Here is a 20,220-nt window from a genome sequence, read left to right as displayed (position 1 = left end):
ATCGGTATTTCATTAGCGAATTCTGCTATTTTTGGTTGTAATTTTTGCGCTTAATAATATATTATTTCCAATTTGATAGATCCAAATAAATGGAATTTATTTTTAATGAAAATTCAATTAAAAAGGAAAGAATATCCCTTTATACAAAGAAGATTCTATGGATTTGGTTCAATCCTTAGAAACTCCGACATACAAAAGAATAAAACATCTAAGAAAAATATAATCATATATTAAAAAAAAAAAATTATTATATGGAAGACATGGAACGATTACACGTACACGTAAAGAGGGAAGAATAAAAAATCATTATAGAACGACTACACACAATATAAATAAATTACATGAGTACATCAAGTGGCAGCACGGCAAACACGTGACAGAAACCTTCTTCAGTTGTAGCCTGTAGGTGGCTTCCTTTGAAAAGCAGGAGGAATGACTGTCCAAAATTTGAATACATAGAGACGCGATGGGGCATCCTTAGTAACTGTGCTATGAAAAACATTACCGAATCAATAGATAAATGAGTGAGGGGGATAGAATTGATAACCTTAATCACTATGACTATTGTACCTTAAAGATCTGATGCATAAAATAGCTAACATATTGCTTAACAGATTTGGTTTGGACAAAGTGTCACATATATCCTGCACCAAGAGATATATGAGCAATCGCTATATTAGCTCTCCACCATGTGCAATTCATTTGCCACATCTTCAATGTGGAAACCCACATCTGCATTGGACATAACCTTTTGGTTGACAACAATATGGATATTGTGTTTTCAAGTCATCTATCCAGGATATGAGAACCATCAAAAAGCGCAGACAATCGTAACATGGAAAAGGGAGACAAATTTAGGGGCACAAGCAGTAGTCACTAATCTTAGCTCATCTCATTACATATAACTTGCATGCTTTCAGGTAACTTCGAACTCCTGATAAAATTGTTGAAGTTCACGACATCCATGAACAACTTTGTTCCTATAACATGAAAAAGAACATTATGTTAAGGTCGAAATTAATCCAGACTCACGTAGAACTACTTGTATATGGTTATGCATAATACAGATAAAATCTTACCAAGAGAATGGTTTGTCATGCACCTTAAATTATCAAAACCCATAAAAGCTTACTTGAAGGTAACGAATCTATATAATTCAATATTAAACCATTGTTTCATGTGGTGTTCAATCAAAAAAAAAAAAAATAGTAGCATACACACAACAAATAACATCTATCCATCTATAACATAACTTTATTTTTCACTTAATACAATTGATCAACTGTATGAAACCCAACCACACCCGGTTACACTATCACAAACAATACGATTCAACAGAAAATTAGATTTAGAGAACTATCAACTATGATTATCAAAATTTAGTATTAGTATCAAACAAAAGTAAGCCTATACACAATTAAGAACTTACATGATCCTCTAATTGAAAAATCAAACAAAGTCCATGACTAAAAATCATCAAAACAAGAACCAGAAACACACAAACAAAAAAAAATCCCTTAACCAACAACAACATGAAAACCCCTCAATTTTCATAAAAATGAAGGAAACATATATGGGATTCCCGGATGCAAAAAATAAAGAATTCATAAAACATTAAATCAAATCAATGCATAATTGGGATTTTTCATACCAAATTATAGGGTTATTAAGAAAACTCACTCATTGATGGTTGTCTGGAAAATAAATTAGGAGGATCCCTCAATAGAATAAGAACATGGTAAGGTCAACCCACTAGCAGTTTCCTTTCCGTCGCCAACCTTTAAACATCATAGGACGAATCAGAATCTAGATCCAAATATAATCTCAGCATTAAAAAAAAACTTCAGAAATGAAAAAAAACTCAGCTGTCATCGGTACAAGTCTTTGGCTCTTCCGTGGAAAGATCTGTGGAAAAAAACACTTAAACAGCTTACAATCATGAAGGGATTATGCAAAATCGTTTCCAAAAAACCATGAAAATAACCAAAACTCACCGCCATTTAAAATTTTAACTATCTCTAAAAATCTTTGTACTGAACAATATCAAGGAACCGAAATTAAGAAATTGATTTTCTCTAAAGAGCATAATTTTGGTATTGTTGGAATTATTGAGATGTGAGTTTTCTTTCTTTTTTTCTTTTCTGGAATGGTGCTTGTCATGGTGGTGAATCGGTGATGGCGGCGTGAACCAGGATAGAAACGTAGAGCGAGACAAAAGGCGTGAGCAGTGTTATGGTTTTGTTCAATATTTCGGTGTACGCCACCCACAAGATTTTGATGATTTTATTACGTAGAGATCAAGATAATTTAGATCTTTTACCATCTAATCTGATCCGTTCAAGTTGCAACTATATGAACAGCCAAGCACCCGCGTAGTACGTGGTCAAACTTTAGCTAAAATTAGTTTTAGCAATTTTGTTTATAACCTTTCCATATGACTTGTACACATTATATTACCGAGGTCATAGGAATAAATAATAATCAAACAACTTTAGGTGGCAAGTGAGAGGGAGGCCATTGATTTTGGGTTGTCAGCGATCCTGGTCAACAAATGCATATTATGAAGTTACTAATTTAATTCGCGAATGTAGCTTCACCTTTGGTTGAAGTGGTCGATTTTGAGTCACCAAACAAATTCAAAATCCCCTTCTGAGAATTTAGATCATGCAATACACATTTTACTTACCGATATACTTGATTTTTTGGTATCCAAAGAGATCTTGGTACAACAATGTATATCGTGCTGATACGAATCTGATTTTGTGGAATAAGCTTGACCTTTGGTTAAAATGGTTGATTTCGAGTCACTGAACAATTTTTGAAATCCTTGTGAGGTTTTGGTTTTGGACCAATGACAATATAAATCGTGGGTTTACGAGATAATTTATGACTATTTTTGTAATTACGGTCCAGGAGATGCATATTGTGCAGATAATTATGTGGTTTTGCTTATGTAGCTTGAGTTTTGGTTAAAATGGTCGATTAGAATCATCAAGCAAATTCCAAAACCCATTATGATATTTCACATCAGGAGTCATAATTTTTTTGATGTGAGCCAATTGGGTTTGGGTTTGGGTTAGGTGGAGATTTTGGTCAGAATATGCATATATATATATATATGTATCGTGCTGACATTAATCTGATTTTTTCTAGGTAAATAAACTTTTGGTTAAAGTGGTAGATTTTGAGTTACCAAGTAAATTCAAAAGTCATGTAAGAAGTTTTAGGTCCCGAATATGGATTTTGATCAATCACAATAACTAAATTTGCTTTATAAAGCCTTTGGTCTGGAAATGCATACTGTATATGCTAATAATAATCATGTTTTTTCTAAATAACTCAACTTTAAGTTAAAATGGTCGAATTTAAGTCACCAAACAATTTCAAAAAATATCTTGTGAGATTTTCGGTATTAATTATCGTTTTTGACTGATCAGAAAAAGAATATTGGATTGCTAGGAAATTAATAATCATTTTGGGTGCTTTTGATCCATTGGATGGAAATAATGTACCAAATTAATAACCTAAACTTGGGTAGCTAACTATATTCATGGTTAAAATGGTCGATTTTAAGTCACGAGCACTTTTTAAAACTTTGTGAGGCTTTCTAAACTTGGGTAGCTAACTATATTCATGGTTAAAATGGTCGATTTTAAGTCACGAGCACTTTTTAAAACTTTGTGAGGCTTTCGGTCTCGATTATAGTTTTACACCAACCAATTAATAAATGTTGATTTATGAGATAACTAATGATCATTTTGTGATTTTAGTTAATAAGATGCATATTATGCAGATAATAATATGATGTTGCCCATGTAGCTCCACTTTTTGTTACATTTGTCGATTTTAAGTCACCGAGCAAGTTCAAAAATCCTCTATGAGATTTCAGGTTACGAGTATGGTTTTTGGTCGCTCACAGCAACAACTTATAGTTCACAAGGAGATTAGTTATGGGCTGTAAAAAAATTTTGTCCTTGAGACGCATATTGTGCAAATAAAAGTAGACTTCAATCTTTGTCATCCCATCTCATTCAAATCTCAAAGATCCCCGTAAATTTATTTGGTTCTGATTTTTTTTTTAATATGTGATTACATATCATGCTCAAACTAACATAAATTCCTTTGTTTCAACATTCGAACTTCTTTTAATTTAAATACTTTCGGATTTACATAAATTCATACCGCGCCCTGGATTTTGGACTTCTTAATCTAATTCCATCTCATCGGATTACAGGAGATTTACATGAACTAGTAAGAATTAAATACTAACTAATTAGTCACATGTACCTAAATTAGCGACCCTTGTCGAATTTACTCCGCCTAGAAATCGACTGTGAATAAGCCGTCGCATGTTTAAAGTAGTCTCCAGTTATCCAATATCATTTGATATAATTAGATTTCTCAGCGATTCCATGAGTTTATATGGTTGCCTAACAATTAAAACCAAATTACCCTCGAGTTCACTTAATTTCTCTCTTGTTATCCGTCAATCTTACTCAATGTCGTCCGATTTTACTCAATTTCTCCAGTTATCTATTTATTTTAACCAAATGTCCATCAAATTTAGTCAATTTCACTGTCAATCTTGTCCGATACAACTTGACCTCACTTAATTTCTCATAGATTCCATGGGTTTATGATTATCAATCAATTCAAATAAAATTTCGTCTAATTTCACTTGTCATCCATTTTACCTGATATCGGCGGCCTCACTCATATATCACTGACGGACCTACAGTTGGGCTAACCTGGGCTTTAGCCCAAGTAGCCATCACAGTCCAACAGCCTAAAGAAGTGAAATGTTTTGGTCGACCAAGGCTATTTGTCCGGACTGGAAAAAGAATTAAGACTTGTCCGTCCCTGTCATATATACTCACACGTGTTAAACGATATGTACGATTTTAATCCGGCCAATGGAAAATCAAAGACTTTAGTCATGCGGATTGCCACCTTGTCCGATGGAGGTAAAATTGCCGGGTAAATTTTTGTGCCGGGTAAATTTTTGGGGGAAAAGAAATTTGCGGGAATTTTGGCGCGTTAGTTATTTTATTGGCACGCAAAATATTTTGAAAACCAAAGTTCTCACTTTATAACTCAAAACTCGAAACCATACAACTTTACTCGGTTATTTTCTTTTTCAGAAAACCAGATCTCTCACCGCCATGCTTCTCCTCTTCCAGTTATGATGCTGGACTTCATAGTCTCAGAGATATTGTTAATTGACTCCTAAACTTTTTCGATCCATTTGATCAAATACCATTAAAATCTCCAAAATCCAGGTTATGATGCTGGGCTTCGTAGCCTTAGAGAGATCGTTAATTGAGACTTTAAATTGGAAATTAGGGGTCTGACTGTATATGGTTTTCTCTACTGACAATTGGGTTCCACTTAAAGTTAATTTTCTGACATTCCATATCTGTATTGACATTCGCTTAAAACTTGTTTGACAAAACTACTCTGAGAGTTTTCTCTCAGATTTGGTTAATTCAATATTGATGAACTCGATTTATGTTTATGTTTCAGATGGAGTTTGGATTCTTAATGAGGCTGCTTGAAAGAGGGTAAGACGATGAACTGGAGAATTTTCTGAGGTAATAATTGCTATATCGAGTCATGATGTAGCTAATCAATAAAAGTAAAATAGTAAACACAAAGCTTGAGGTGAAATTGCATTATGTAGAGTCACTCTTTGCTTAGAAAAGAAGTAATTCTTGCTTCAGGTAGTCGTTTTTGTAATTGGGTTCATCTTTTTGGGCATATAATATCAAAAAAACAAACGGTAAGAGCACTGTTTAAGTACAAATTCTGTTATATTTGCCTTGTTGCCTGGTCTTTATCTCACTTCACTAACTTATGAGTCTGTAGTTTTCCGTACCAAATCATCCTAAATTGACTTCCCAAAAGTAAAGGAGGTTACTACAAGGACCGAAGGTTTTGCTTATTTTGCCAAACTCCCTCTTAGTCTGATATGAGAAGGCTAAAAACAAACTTCGTTACCAACCCGTTGTGTATCGATTTTTTTTTTTAGTGCCGGTTCCCTATATCTGTCTATTGATTAACCAAGACCTATATTGGCATGTTTGTGCCTCTTACTTTTCTTATAGTTGAAGTGAAATTGACACTCTCTTTTCTGCAGAACAATGATCGGTCACAGAAAATAATTGGAGACAGTTTGAAAAATGTCTACAAGTCTTTCTTGGCTGATTACCCAATTGTATCCATTGAAGACCCATTTGATCAGGATGACTGGGAACACTATGCTCAGATGACCAGTAAGGTCGGATAACAAGTGCAGATCGCCGCGGATGATCTCCTTGTCACTAATCCTATTGTATTATATCCGAATAGTGAATACTTCAAATTATTGTTTGAATACCAGGATTTTGATTTAATTATTATATGTGTGGTCACAGTGTGTCGCAAAACCAATCAAAGAAAAGTCCTGCAATGCCCTTCTATTGATGGCTTGTTGTTCTATATGAGGATCATATGTTTTAATCATGAATCTTTTTGTTCAGCATTCCAAAACATTCTTAACATGAGAATTTTCTAAATAGGTCTTTTGTTTTTCTGCTAGGTTAACCAAATTGGTTCTATGACTGAGAGCATTGAAGCGGTGAGAGTGTCTAAGCATGCTGGATGGGGTGTTATGGCTAACCACCGAAGGTAGTTCTCAATACTTTATTGGTTATTTAATATATTCATTTTATTAGATGCTGAACTAACATCTACTATATGGGGTGCAGTGGTGAAACCGAGGATACCTGTATTGCTGATCTCTCTATTGGTTTGGCCACGGTGAGCTTTCTTGTTTATTTATCAGTAATAGTTGTTATCTTTTGCCTTTGTTTTCTGTTTATATGCTCCCTTTGTACTATGTATGTGTGATAAATGAACTCTTTTGTGAAGTACATATACTAGTAACTGATAAATGATAAAGTTCTCAGTAAAGATCAATGTTCGAGGTACTTGGCCGAGCCTTATTTTGTTTGATCTGAATATGTTTTAGTGATGTGAGAGAGGGTATGAATGAGTCTTACTTAATTGTCATCACTGGGGTTCCGTTATCTCCTCTTAACTTAATTGCCGATGGCTTTTAAAATTTCAGTGCAATGAAGTTTTATCTTCAAATTCATACAACTGGACTCATGCTTCAAGTTGGTGAAACTAAGATTGGTTAATTGATCCCTTGTATTTGCTTATTAAATTTTTTTCTAGTCTCACAGATAATTGCTTAATTTTGCGAAGTATTCTCTTATTAAGGGATCAATACCTAGCTGAAGTGAATGTTGTCAGCACATCCAAAACAATGTTATACTTGATCATGTCAAGTTGATGTCGAACTTCCAAGGTCCTTGAGCTCTAGTGACCCCGGCTCAATAATTCCTTGATCTCAAGCAATTTTTCTCAAGGTTTAAACTTGCCGCAGAGCTATCCTAGTCGTATACTTCACCCTTGAATGTGGATATATGGTTATAATGTGGTATTTTTGCAGGCATCTAATATGGATGGGTCTTATTTAAATGAGGAGTTGACTACCTATCTAGCTAGTGCTACTCGTTCTAATCTGCATATGGCAAATGAGTTTGCTTAATTTGTCTTCCTGTTTGCATACAATTCTTGTATGTTCAAATTTATTTGTGAACAATAAAGTTCAATTAATTGTCTTGGTTGCACTTATTTTATAGGAAATAGACAGGGATTTTTATTGTTGTTTCTATCTTAAATGTGATTCAGATGGAAGTGGAACAGAGTCTCACAAGGAATTTGCTGGAAGTATTGAAAATTCCCTTGGAGCCAGAAGATGAAGTAAAAGGTTTTCTTGGAGAACATTAGAAATGATTAATAATGTGTCGCAGGTTTGTTCACATTCTAGGGTTTTTTTTTTGCTAGAATCGTTTATGCTTGTGTTTCAATATTTTCTGATTAGGAAATCCGCATTCCAATGGTTTCTGACTCATTTAATTTTTCTTTTGTGGCTCAAAAGGTTTGTTGTTACTTTTGACCAGGGAACTAAAAAGTAAGGCTATACTTTATTTTTGTGCCCGTAGTATACTTTTGTTTGGGGTAGGACTGACGTTCAACCCAAAACCATCAGCCATGGAGAACTAAAAGCAGCCATCCAAAGACAAGATGAGAAGGAAGCTGATAATGACGCGGTTTACACCACTGACGAAGACCTTAACATTGAATTTGACTATGATATGACATTCTAATAGCCTGCAATTGGGCAAGCTGCAGTTTGTGCATGCTGTTCACCTGTATACAGTAGTCATTTTTTTTCTTTTTCTTATGAGGAATTTAACCCTTTTCTGTCTTGTTTTGGTTGTATGGAACTTTGGAACCATATATGAAAACTGAAAGTGATGCCCAGACTCTGGGAAGTACAGAACTTTTCTTTTCTTTTTGAGCAAATTTTTACCACTTCAGTATAAAACTACAGCTTATTTTGTTTATTAAGCTAAAGTTAGAAAGGAGCATCTTTGTTAACTTCTGATGATGGAGATTTTGGCCTTAGCCTTCATTATTCTTAAAACAAACAGAGATTTCTTACAATTGGCTTCGTAACTGTTAAGAAACTGATTTTGCATAGACGCGGAGTGTTCTATATGTAGTCGATATACTTTTTAACACAACTTCATTACTAATTTACTCTGCAACAACCTTGTGTACAAAATTAAACTGTGATCACACTATCATGTCTAGAGTATAAAGAATAGGAGCTTAGTGACAAGGCTTTGATACACCAACAGCTTAGTCACTCCCTCATTAAATTAATTACTCCTCTTAAGTTAGGCTACTAAGATGCTTAAGTTGGTTTCCAAAAGTAGCTCAATGAATATGCCTACTGTAGTTGACATGATTAGCTCCCAAAGATCTAATCAACTAGGCTTTCTGGTAGTTGTATTACTTTAGTGGCTAAATAGAGGGTTAGGCAACTAATACCCCGCAGTTGTTTTTTTCCCAAGTGGTTTAATATCTCAAGCTACTAGTGCATTTGTTTAGTTGGCACATACTTATTTCCAATGGGTTTTAGAAACTGTAGTTGCTTACCGTTTAGTGGCTTAAATAAATACACACCCCCAGTTGATGTTCCTAGTGGCTTAAACTGTTAAGGCAACTAAAATTTTTATGTTGTTGAACAATTTTAGTAGCGTTTGGTCAGTTTTTTTGTAGTGTATATACTACTCCATGCACCAGAATAACCCGTCATAACTCTCAAAATTCTTCATTTACTCGGAATTTTTTTTTTATTTTTGCCGGCCACGAGATTCTTCCCTGAATTAACTTCCCACGTTGTCAAAGAGTGCCTAATAGTTCTAAATCTTCCTTATTTGACTACTTCTCACTTCTGCGGCGGCCAATATCTATCCAAACACACGTATCCACGCTGTAATACCGTGAATATCTCCTTTGAACCGTGCTTGCTCTGTTTTCTTCTCGCGGAGAATCTGGCCACGCTGGACTGAAACGAACACCTATACTACGCCTGTTAAGCCAAATACAACCTCCCACACGATTTCAGATGTTGAGTCTCATTGAAACTCCTCAAAAAAAATCCAACAGAAAATAACGCAGTGAACTGCATTATTTTCCCGCCAAAACAAACTTCAAACGAGGAAGGAGATGGGTGCCCTTATCCAACATCCAGGGTGCCGGATAAAACAGTGGGTGCTATAGACAAATGGGCTACACATAGCCGTTGGTGCTGTTTAGCCAAATTCGGGGGTCCGTATAGCAATCGTCCTCCGGGGTGCTCCGAGCAACTTTTCGAGCCGAATTTTCCAACAATATTTTTTTCCAAAAAATACCTACAAACACACAAAACACCATAATAAGTACGAAATTCGAGTACTAACAACACGAAATATTGAGGACAAATTAGACACATAAATGCGTCTATCAATAGGCTATCAATAGACGTATTTTTATTAGAAATCTTTAAATTCAATAAAGTAAAGACTGAACTATTTACTCAAATAATAAATAGAAACATCTTTCATCTTTATTTAAAAAAAAACAAAAAAATAACAGAACAAAAACAACAACCATGTTTAATAGTTATACATAGACTACTAGCAAAAACATTTTGGAACAAAGATGCATAGTGCCCCTCCACTTATACACAATCGGTTTTTTGTTTTTCAAAATAATTACCATGAAAATATGTTTTTTTATTAGAAATCACTAAATTTAAAAAAGCAAGGACCAAAATTCTTACAAACAAAAAAAATGATGTCACAATAATATAGTGGCAAAGTTACTGGGTGATGATACTAGTGACTTGAGTTCGATACTGGTCAGCACTAACTTTTACTGATCAAAGGATATAAATAATATAATTAAGGAAATTACCATGATTATGGCGGGTCCAGATCGTCTGTGCCACTGCTTGTGTGTGCCCTATGTGCCACACCAATAGAAACACGGTATTTTCTCTTGGATTTGTAATATCTTCTTTAACTAATTAATTATCTTTCCTAATCGATTAGTGTTGTATAAATAGAAAATCTATTTAGTTAGTCATGGTTAATGAGAGGAATGATGTGGCGTGTTTCTATTGGTGTGGCACATAGGGCACACACAAGCAGTGGCACAGACGATCTCGACCCTGGCTTAATTTTATAAAACACAATCAGTTTCTATATAACCTCTAGAAAATAACGGGGCCTAATGGAATGGCAAGTGTAACTAAAATTTATATTATAACATGGCAGTTCGGAATATGTGTATTTGCAAGAGATCCAAACTAGCAAACGTGGTATCTATAAGGGAGAAACACAATGCGATGGCAAATGAGTACACTACAAGAAAATTTTCCTATTGCTACGTCAATATAGGTGCTGCAAAAGCAAATTTCTAGGCACAATACTTTTTAGCTGCAGCTAAAATCAGGGGCAGAGCTAGAAATCTAGGAAATGGTAGGCAAGAAAAACCCGACGAAATTTTAGGATGGGCAAAACTTAAATATTAGGCTTAAGGCCCATTACTCAGAAACACAAAAAAATGCTTGGCAGCTAGCCTAGCTGGGTAGGAAACTGCCTACCCTTGCCATAGGCTGCCTCCGACAGTGGCTAAAAGATATAATTTACTGCTGTAAAATGAAACTTTTTCCATAAAACTGTAGCAAAAATATGAAAAGAATGTGGCAAAAAAATATAATCTCTTGCTGCAACGATAAAAATTGGGTACAACAATAAACTTCTTGCTACACAGGTTATCGCGACACTAATAGGGATTTATGCCATAACCATTGGGTGTTGGAATAGGTAAAGTTTCTTGTAGTGGCATATTTCCCATTTTCATCCCATAATGGGACTGGAAAACAGGTGAATACGGATAAATGCTAAAAATTTGGGAGTTTGACCACTCCATCTCTAGTTCATATGATGGTCTTAACCTTGGACGAAGGATTCAACCTGAGACACTCGGTCACATGTAGGCCGAGCTCATTTCTAATGGAAACGACATTTGTCTCGTGTAGGGTCGATTATCCTAAATTGAGGTTCAATCTAACATCTCTAATAACATATTCTATAAATTCAACTATTTTCACTTCAAAAATCACATCTTCTTCACCTTTTAGACCCAATTACTTTCGTGGACTGGCTCCGCTGTATATTAAACCTGCAGATTTTACTGTAGATGAAGATATATATTTGTATTGAGTTTTTGTAGTATGTTATCTAGCTAGGGAGTGAGGAACGATGGAAAAACGATTTAGTGAATTTGAGTTATTGGAGCAGAATTTATGAAAACTTCTATACTGACACCGATAACCCGAACAACCTAATGCAGCTGGGTTGTTATGTGATTAAACTTTAAGAAAAAAAGCAGAAGAGTTAATTGTTTTAGTCAGGCTGTCACTCGATATCTACTTAGAAGTGAAACCAATGCTTAACTTATAGTGCGAGCTCAAAAGTAATGACGAAGATATAAGGTAAAACATTTTTCTTATAAAACTCATTATGCAGTCCTTAAAGATTTTTTTAATAACCCGTATGGGATGTTAAAAAGTATACATACAACTCGAGCAAGATGTTGATGATGTTGTTTTAAATTTCATTTTTTTTTCTTTCTAAATAGATTAGAACAATTAAATGTGTAATAATTTATATAAATAGGTTAAATCAAATTTCAATTAAATTCCATTAGGTATATATAAATAAATTAAATGTCATTAAGTTTACATATTCATAATTACTCAATCTCATTCCAATTCTTGAAACACCTACCCCTGTATCATAATTTTAAATCTTTCATATAATCTTACACCTTAAGTTTCTTCACCTTGATTTCCAAATCATTGATTTAATCCTTCAGGTGAAGCGCCTTCGGAGTTTAATGATCTTCTATCATCTTGATAGTCCCGATGATGTTGTTGAGGGGATTAGCGATATGGAGATTGTTGCACTAGATGATAGCGTTCTCTTTGCATAATATTGACTTGTGAGTCTGGCACTCTATCCTGCGATGTTGGAGTTACAGTAGTGGTTAAAAAACTAGGATTGAAAATTATGATCATGTTGTTTTGCGTAAATCCTATATGTACATACGCCTAGTATTCACATTTCTTAACTCCATTGATTCAATCTCTTTACCAATTTTTCACGACTGGACGATGTCCCTATATACGAATTACGATGGTCGAGACCTAGTGAGACAATTGAAAGTCTCCGAATTTCTACACCCAAAGTAAGAGTGTCTAGCTCCCATCTTAATTCTGTCAATTCAGATCCAACCGATGAGGATGAAGTTTTTGAAGACACCGCTAAAAATGAAGCACATGTCGAAGGGTAAGTAGTGGAATATGAAATCATTGATGGTGGATGTGCTGGACATCAATGTTTGGTAATTATTTACCCACTATGGCAACATCCGGCCCATAAATATGGAGAATATCTTGAGTAATTACCGATCCTACAACCAATTTGTATCCCTGGTCCTATTGGTCTTCGCCATAAGGGGTGAATAATGTTTCGTACCTTTTCCATCCTTTTCTATTCAATGCAGTGTATCTCGTTTCAAAGACGGTGGACATAGATAAAGGCTTTATTGGCAGTTTAATTACGGTAACTAACTGTCAAGCGTATCTTTCTCCATAATAACAACACCAAGATCCTTTACTGGACTGTAGAACAATATGCATTGGAGTAAACAATCTTTGATTCTTTTTGGAAACATGATAGCTTATCTCAGGAAACTCCTCATACGATTTCCATTTAATAATATGTTTGTCCCTAAGCATGTGTTGGCATCTCCACACATGCATATTATATGCCTCTCATTTTTTATTTTTTTTTTGTCAGTTATCTTCATATCCCGCACTACAATTGCAAAAAAAAATTGTGTAGCTTAAAAGTCCTGGTACACCAAGGTCAATATTTGTATACCACTGAAGTTGAAAGTAAACATCATACATTAGTTACTTGCTAAATTTATTTCTAACTAATATAAAGCCAAAGGATATGTTGTCATATTTACCTCAAGGAGGCCTCATAAACCCTCGATGCTTGACGATCCCAAGCATGTGATATCAAGAGAAATTTACAACTCAGCAATTTCGCAACATCTCTAGCCATCCTACTTGAATATTTGCGCTTGATTCGGGAAAAAACGTGAACCAAGTAATGATAAAAATAAAAACCTTGGCAATTTTTGTATCTGCTTCAGGTTCATCTGTTTTCAAATCAGAATTGTGTTTGTCATGTGATTTTGTATTAGAAATTATTTTAAACCGGAGTTAGGAATTCCACCACTTCTTAAGTTGTAGTGTTTCGACTTGATTGTTACGGAAGTTCATCTTTATAACTATCTTTTTCCAACCAACTTTTTGTGCAAATAGAACACCACATTACACAAATGAATGTATCCCAAGTAGGAAATACAAATCTATTGGAATTTATTCCTATAAAAGCATTAAAATTTTTAACTTGATACTTATCTTTGTATTGATTGCCTTATCAAACTATAAATAAAAATATTTGACATCCTTGTTTCGAAGCCAATAAAACCGAACGTGTGTTTGTAGTACACCAATAACGCTCCACCGATACAAACATCAATTTGGGATATTTTTCTACGGATCAATAAGGTACAAAGTATTCCAAAAAAATCTATCGACAATAAGTTTTAACACTAGGATGTAGATTTGAAAAATCTTTGCTAATTTCGTACCAACCACCTTTTGGTTTTTGAGCATCGTTATCTCGCTCAACTTTTGTAGAAAAAATACCTTGAACGTTGACTAATTCTTAACTAGAAAGTAGATTGTCATTTTTTTCCTTTGTTAGAGGTTGATTGTGTTACCGACATAGCTTGACTTGTTTTATCAGGAGGTGGTTTTCTATTTCTTTAATATTTTGGGATTGAGGTTGATTGTGTTACCGACATAGCTTGCCCTTTGTACTCTCTTACACTACCTTAGCGTAGGTATGAAATGATTAAACGAGTCATTTTCAGAATGAAAAAAATGATCGTCAACAGCAGGGTTCGAACCTGTCTCCTTAACCACTCGGACATATTGAGTGTTTGCTGAGTTCTTGTCCGATTTCTTCCTAATCCGATATCTCAGTCAGATGGTTTGTTTTGCGTTCCCAGAGATGTGCCTGACTCAAAAAACGTCCTCGTAATCAAATGACACAAAATGTAGTAGTACTATAATTTTAATCTATCCTTTTCAAACCAAGCTGTTTAAATATCTTACACCAACTAATAAATGAGATATTGACTCATAAATGAGAAAGAAAAGAAAAGATTTTAGTCAATTCTTTATTCCAAAATAAAAATATATTTTAACTTAGGATTCTAGTCTTCGTTTGTCTTTCCATTACAGTTCCAACAACACAAAGTTAATGGGATTTTATATGTACATTGGAAAATCCTAATTGTCTGTCTTTTGATTGGCAACTAGAAAGTGAAGAAGATCATCATCATCATTTCCCACTACTAGCTAGTCCTTTGCACACACAAGAAAGCGCAAAAAAAAACCAATCAAGTCTTTGCATAAATCATTCCAAGCAAGACCCCGGATAGTTTCAGCAGATATTTTCATTTTTTTTTTCTTTTGTTTTTGCGTGTTAATATTACCAAAATCCTAAAGATGGAAGGAATTTTAAGAACAATGAATTCAGAGCTTTGATCAATTTCCTGATGACCTCCCATCCGTAGTCGCTGATATTAAGCTAAACTGAAAAAGGTCATGGAAGTTGGATGAATAGAGTTCTACAAACAAATGATGGAAAACCCCCCATTTGCAGATCTCAACCTCTTTCTGTTGATTAAAAGGTCATAAAGATGAAACTTCAATTAAGAATTGTCCTAATTAAACATGGTTTAATGATGAATCAAATGTAAAATTCAACAACAACACACTCAAGAACAATAAACGGGAGGGACAACAAAATGTCAAATTTTTCTTCTTCCATCCATTAAAATAGAACATATAGACTATAGAGACCGACTGAATTTGCTACCCTGAAAATCAAATTATTTGTTACCCGGGTCGAACCCGTTTTTGACCGGAATGAGACGATTTCAAAGAAGCAGCACCATTAGCATTATTACTAGTAGTAGCAGCAGAATCAGCTTCTTGAGAAGAGACTTCCATGGATTTAGCAAAACAAGTAGATAGCTGATCATAAAGATGAACCACGGTACTAATGTTGTTATTAAGTTCTCTAATTAACCCAACATTTCTACTCAGATTATGAGGCAATTTAGATTCATGATTAGCGTTAATCTCATTGATTAACAATCTGTTTTGATCTAAAATATTCTGTACTTGTGTAAAACTCTTCTGAAATGTTGCTATCACCTTGTTATTATTTTCTTCTTCTCCTCCACCACCACCACCGCCAAGGCCTGATAATATTGAATCTCTTCCTCCTTCCATTTTCCTCTCAGGCCTGCACATTTACAAAACCACAAACATTTAAATACCACAATTAAAAGATCTGGAATCTAGAAAGCTAGATTTTGTGAATTAATACACCAAAATCTATAACCAGATCCAATTTCTACAAAGTTTTTGTGACTTCAATAAAGATCCAAACTTTTCCACCCAAATCTTATCCTAATTTTGAACCCCAGATTTTTTAAGAAGAAAAAAAACAAGTTTGTTGTTTGAAATTGATGTTACATTCGGAGGAGAAGGAGAAGATCTCCTTGGGAATCAAAAACAATATATTTTTTTTCTCTAAATTTTCACCAAAGAATTTTAATTTAAAAAAAAATAACTGAATTTTTTTAAAAGAATTTCTTGTAATTTTCTTACCTTGAAGAAGAAACTGAAGAACAAACGGAGGTGATGATGATTTGAAGTATGAAACGAGAAACTCGGGGAAAGAAAGAATGAGAAGAAATCTGTCTGTTTTCACCCAGGTGGTGTATAAGGGATTTATTTTCCTTCTTCTGATTTCAATCCAATTAGTCGGCTACACGTGTAGGTTTGGTTCGGAGACGAAGCTGGGAGTTTGCAGTCACAGGTTATTTTGTCTTGTTGGGACAGAGTCAGGCTATCCCAAGGGTGGTCTGAGTCTGATTCTCTGTGTTTCTTCAGTTGAGGAAGATATTCTTCTTTGTGGTTTGGTAAACGAAATGCCCTTGGGGATTTGAGTTAATTACGAAAAGGTTTTCATTTCGAGAAAACGTTGACTTGCATTGAGATTTGTGTTATGATTTGTGATTTTCAACGGTGTCAGCCCCAACTTGGTTGCCTGGTCCGTGACTATTCCACGAACTTCTGACCCCATGATATGTTATGTTAGACCTTTTGAGGCTTGAGTTGTCTTTTCATATGCAGCATAAATAACGATTATTTGTGAAACACAGTATAAGATAGATATGACTAAGAACAATAATTTTGGGCATACCAAAAGGCATACTGAATGAAGACAAAAAAGGTTGTGAAATAGCAAAATCAGATAACCCCTTAACCCAAAATTTTTTTAATGGCAAATATGTCCTTTACGTATTAGTGTTAATAATCTTGATTAGTGATTAAATATTTTGTTTAGTGATTAAAATAATTTTCAGAATTATAAGAGTTGTTTAGATGAAAAATTTGAGGAAAAAAAATCAAAGTTTTGGTTTGGTTAAGAAGGAGAGAAAGAGAAGGAGAAAGTGAGAAAATTCTAATTTTTGATTCAATGGAGGATGAGGAGAGTCATCATTCATCTAAAAAACCTAGGAAAATACATATCAACTACAACAATGATCCAGAAATGGCTGATTTCTTAGATTATGAGAATGATTTTACACCCACTCAAACTCAAGCTCAAACTCAAACACAAACTCAAGATGATGATTTTTATGAGCCAAATCCTGATGATGAATACATTGATGAGGAACCCAATGCTTCTAATACACAGGTACACTTATATCCTATACTTAATCTCACTTCTATAACCCTCAATTATCAAAAGTTAGGTTTTTTGAATCATGGTTCGGCGAAACAGGTTGAGGTTCGGCTCACATCTATGAGCCGAATCTACCAATTGATGAACGGTTCGGCTTACTGAATCTGTTTATTGCATGCGCCGAACCTATAATTTTCAATTCCAACCCTTTTGCTAGACACTAGTTCGGCTTATATGAAAGTTTCATAGTAAGCCGAACAACATCCTGAATAGCCCGGAATAGAATCATTACTAATTCGGCTTACATATCCAAAATCGTATGTGCCGAACATAATTTTTTAATTTCTGGGTTGAAATATTGTTACTGGTTCGGCACATATGGAGAATATCGTATCAGCCGAAACCTCTTATGTTCAAGGTTCGGCACATAATATGATTATCGTCTGAGCCGAACATGAATTTGTAAATTTTTGGGTTAAAATATTGTTCGTGGTTCGGCACATATTGAGGATATCGTATAAGCCGAAACCTCTTATGTTCAAGGTTCGGCATATAATATGATTATCGTCTGAGCCGAACATGAATTTGTTAATTTTTGGGTTAAAATATTGTTCGTGGTTCGGCACATATTGAGGATATCGTATAAGACGAAACCTGTAAATGTTTATAGTTCGGCACATAATGTGATTATCGAATGCGCCGAACCTTGTTATTATATTCCCTTTCTAGTGTTTAACCTTGTGATATTCTTTGTAGATCGTGCTTGGACCCATGGAAAATCAACCTGAACCAGTAGATATAATTCACGAGGATACCAAGGATCATTAAAACATGAAATTGAGGAACATCAACCTGATCGTGCTTGAGGAACACCAATACTGGATTACACCAATAATGATTTTTAAGGCTCGGCTTATAACTCAAATTATAGAAAAAGCCGAACCTGAAGGACAAATGATTCGACGCGTAACTAACATTAGAGTATAAGCCGAACTCTATAAATTCGGCGCATAACTGTTAAGATATTCTTCTTATTCTTCTTTGTGTTCTCAACAAAACTTGTGTGACTCTTTCCTTTGTGTTCTCAAACTCCTTTTTCAAGTTAGTCAACTTGATCTTCTTATTCTTCTTATTTCTGCCACCTGGTATGCAAACGGTATCGACATCTTTAACTGATCGACAAAACTCCAACTCAGTTTTCTGTGAACCCCAACCAAGGCATTCCAGGTTCAAATTGTATAGCTCATCCCAACTCATGTCATAAAAACCAGCATCCACACTTACACCCCTTGCTTTAAGGCCTGTAATCTTACTAGCCTCATCAGGAGTGATTGCCATCTCTCCAAAAGGTAATTGAAATGTGTAAGTTTCTGGACAAAAGCGCTCGGTAAATGCAGAGGCCGACACACTATCATATTCCTTATGTCCATAATTGATGATAGGCCATAAAGCACTGCGTTGTACGTAAGCAATCACCTCAGGAACCTCTTCATCAAGACTCCATTCCGCTGACCTCTGGTGTCTCAATACTCGGACTGCACGGTTGTGATCAGGAGTCTCATAAATTTTCTTCGCCCAAGAATCGGCATAACCAATCAACACATTTCTTCCATCTTCCGGAAGACCATGAGGCAAACTATCTGATCGAGGTGTAATTACGTCATCTTCATCAGGAATGTGTAAACCAGTGATCCGTCGATCATCATCGTCCTTCTCTTTCTCGGGTTCTGCCACCTTCTTACCTTTCTTGTCTTTATTGGGTTTTCCTTGGGGTTGTGTTTCTTGATGAACTTCTTGATTATCATCAACTTCTTCATCTTCAGCTATTCCTTCTTCTTGTCTTTCAATTCTTACTTTTTCAGCTTCTTCTTCTAAAATTCCTCCTCTACCTCCCGCTCCCAATTTTTTCTTACCTCCTCCTCTAGGATCGGGAGTTTTAGAAGTAGAAGGTGTCACCTCCATCTTCTTCCTCTTTGTAGCTGCATTGGTCCTGACACAAGTATGAAAGTTATAAGACTAATTCGAACAACAAAGAGATTTGGAAAGCCAAAAACTTGTAAGAAAATAAGAAGGCTCGGCTTACCCGAAATAACACATATGAGCCGATCATGTCTTGAAATTTTTATTAGCTCACACAGAGAGTGGATCGGCTCATACCACAAAACAATTATAAGCCGATCATATATATTCGGCTCACAACCGATACCGTCGAATAAGCCGAGTCTATGGTTATGAACTCAAACATGTCTTCGGCGCAACATGATATCATATAAATAAGTCGATCCTATACACTTGTAAAATTTATGAAATTTTAACAATGATATTCGGCGCAACCCTAATACTATCGAATAAGCCGAATATAGACTTATGAATTGAAACCTTTATTCGGCGCAAAACTAATACAACCATACAAGCCGATCCTAAGCACATGCAAAAATTCTGAAATTCAAACAACAATTATTCGGCACAAAACTAATACTACCATACAAGCCGATCCTACGCACATGCAAAATTTCTGAAATTCACAAAACATATTCGGCACAAAACTAACACCATCGAATAAACCGATCCTAAATATAAGTCTCTGTGTCACTAAGTTCGGCTCAAAACGGATTTCAGATATACGCTGAGCCGTTCATATGCACTTTCAGGGTTCAGTTTCAAGAACAGCTCGGCGCACATCTAAGATTTGTTTTGCGCCGAACCATACCCTGTAACCGCCGCAGAAACATGATTTTGATGAATTAAATCAATCAAACCAATCAAAAACATCAAATACGAGATGGGTTTGTAAAACTAACCTTCTTATTCTCATTTCTGGAGTTGGTTGTTCTTCAATCTCTTCTTACGGTTGATTTTG

At 35.1% G+C, this 20,220-nt stretch overlaps 3 long non-coding RNA genes across 4 annotated transcripts; 1 reads left to right on the top strand and 2 right to left on the bottom strand.

Annotated features, from left to right (window-relative positions):
- Positions 1-232: 232 nt before the first annotated feature.
- On the bottom strand, positions 233-2,247 carry LOC113353204. The gene is made up of 3 exons (XR_003361142.1): positions 1,995-2,247; positions 1,681-1,905; positions 233-980 (listed from the first exon to the last, which is right to left on the bottom strand). It is a non-coding gene; the product is annotated as an uncharacterized LOC113353204 (long non-coding RNA).
- A 3,908-nt stretch (positions 2,248-6,155) lies between these two features.
- Positions 6,156-8,367, top strand: LOC113353203. 2 transcript variants are annotated; one of them, XR_003361141.1, is made up of 5 exons: positions 6,156-6,277; positions 6,578-6,666; positions 6,747-6,798; positions 7,738-7,859; positions 7,988-8,367. It is a non-coding gene; the product is annotated as an uncharacterized LOC113353203 (long non-coding RNA). The 2 variants fall into 2 exon arrangements; XR_003361140.1 differs by lacking the exons at positions 6,156-6,277; positions 6,578-6,666; positions 6,747-6,798 and adding exons at positions 7,187-7,412; positions 7,496-7,622.
- A 6,886-nt stretch (positions 8,368-15,253) lies between these two features.
- Positions 15,254-16,500, bottom strand: LOC113347560. Its single transcript, XR_003359090.1, has 2 exons — positions 16,277-16,500; positions 15,254-15,908 (listed from the first exon to the last, which is right to left on the bottom strand). It is a non-coding gene; the product is annotated as an uncharacterized LOC113347560 (long non-coding RNA).
- Between the last annotated feature and the right edge of the window lie 3,720 nt (positions 16,501-20,220).

This window comes from Papaver somniferum, chromosome 2, assembly GCF_003573695.1.
Source record: "Papaver somniferum cultivar HN1 chromosome 2, ASM357369v1, whole genome shotgun sequence".
Lineage (NCBI taxonomy): Eukaryota > Viridiplantae > Streptophyta > Magnoliopsida > Ranunculales > Papaveraceae > Papaver > Papaver somniferum.
This window is presented reverse-complemented; position numbering and strand designations above follow the sequence as displayed.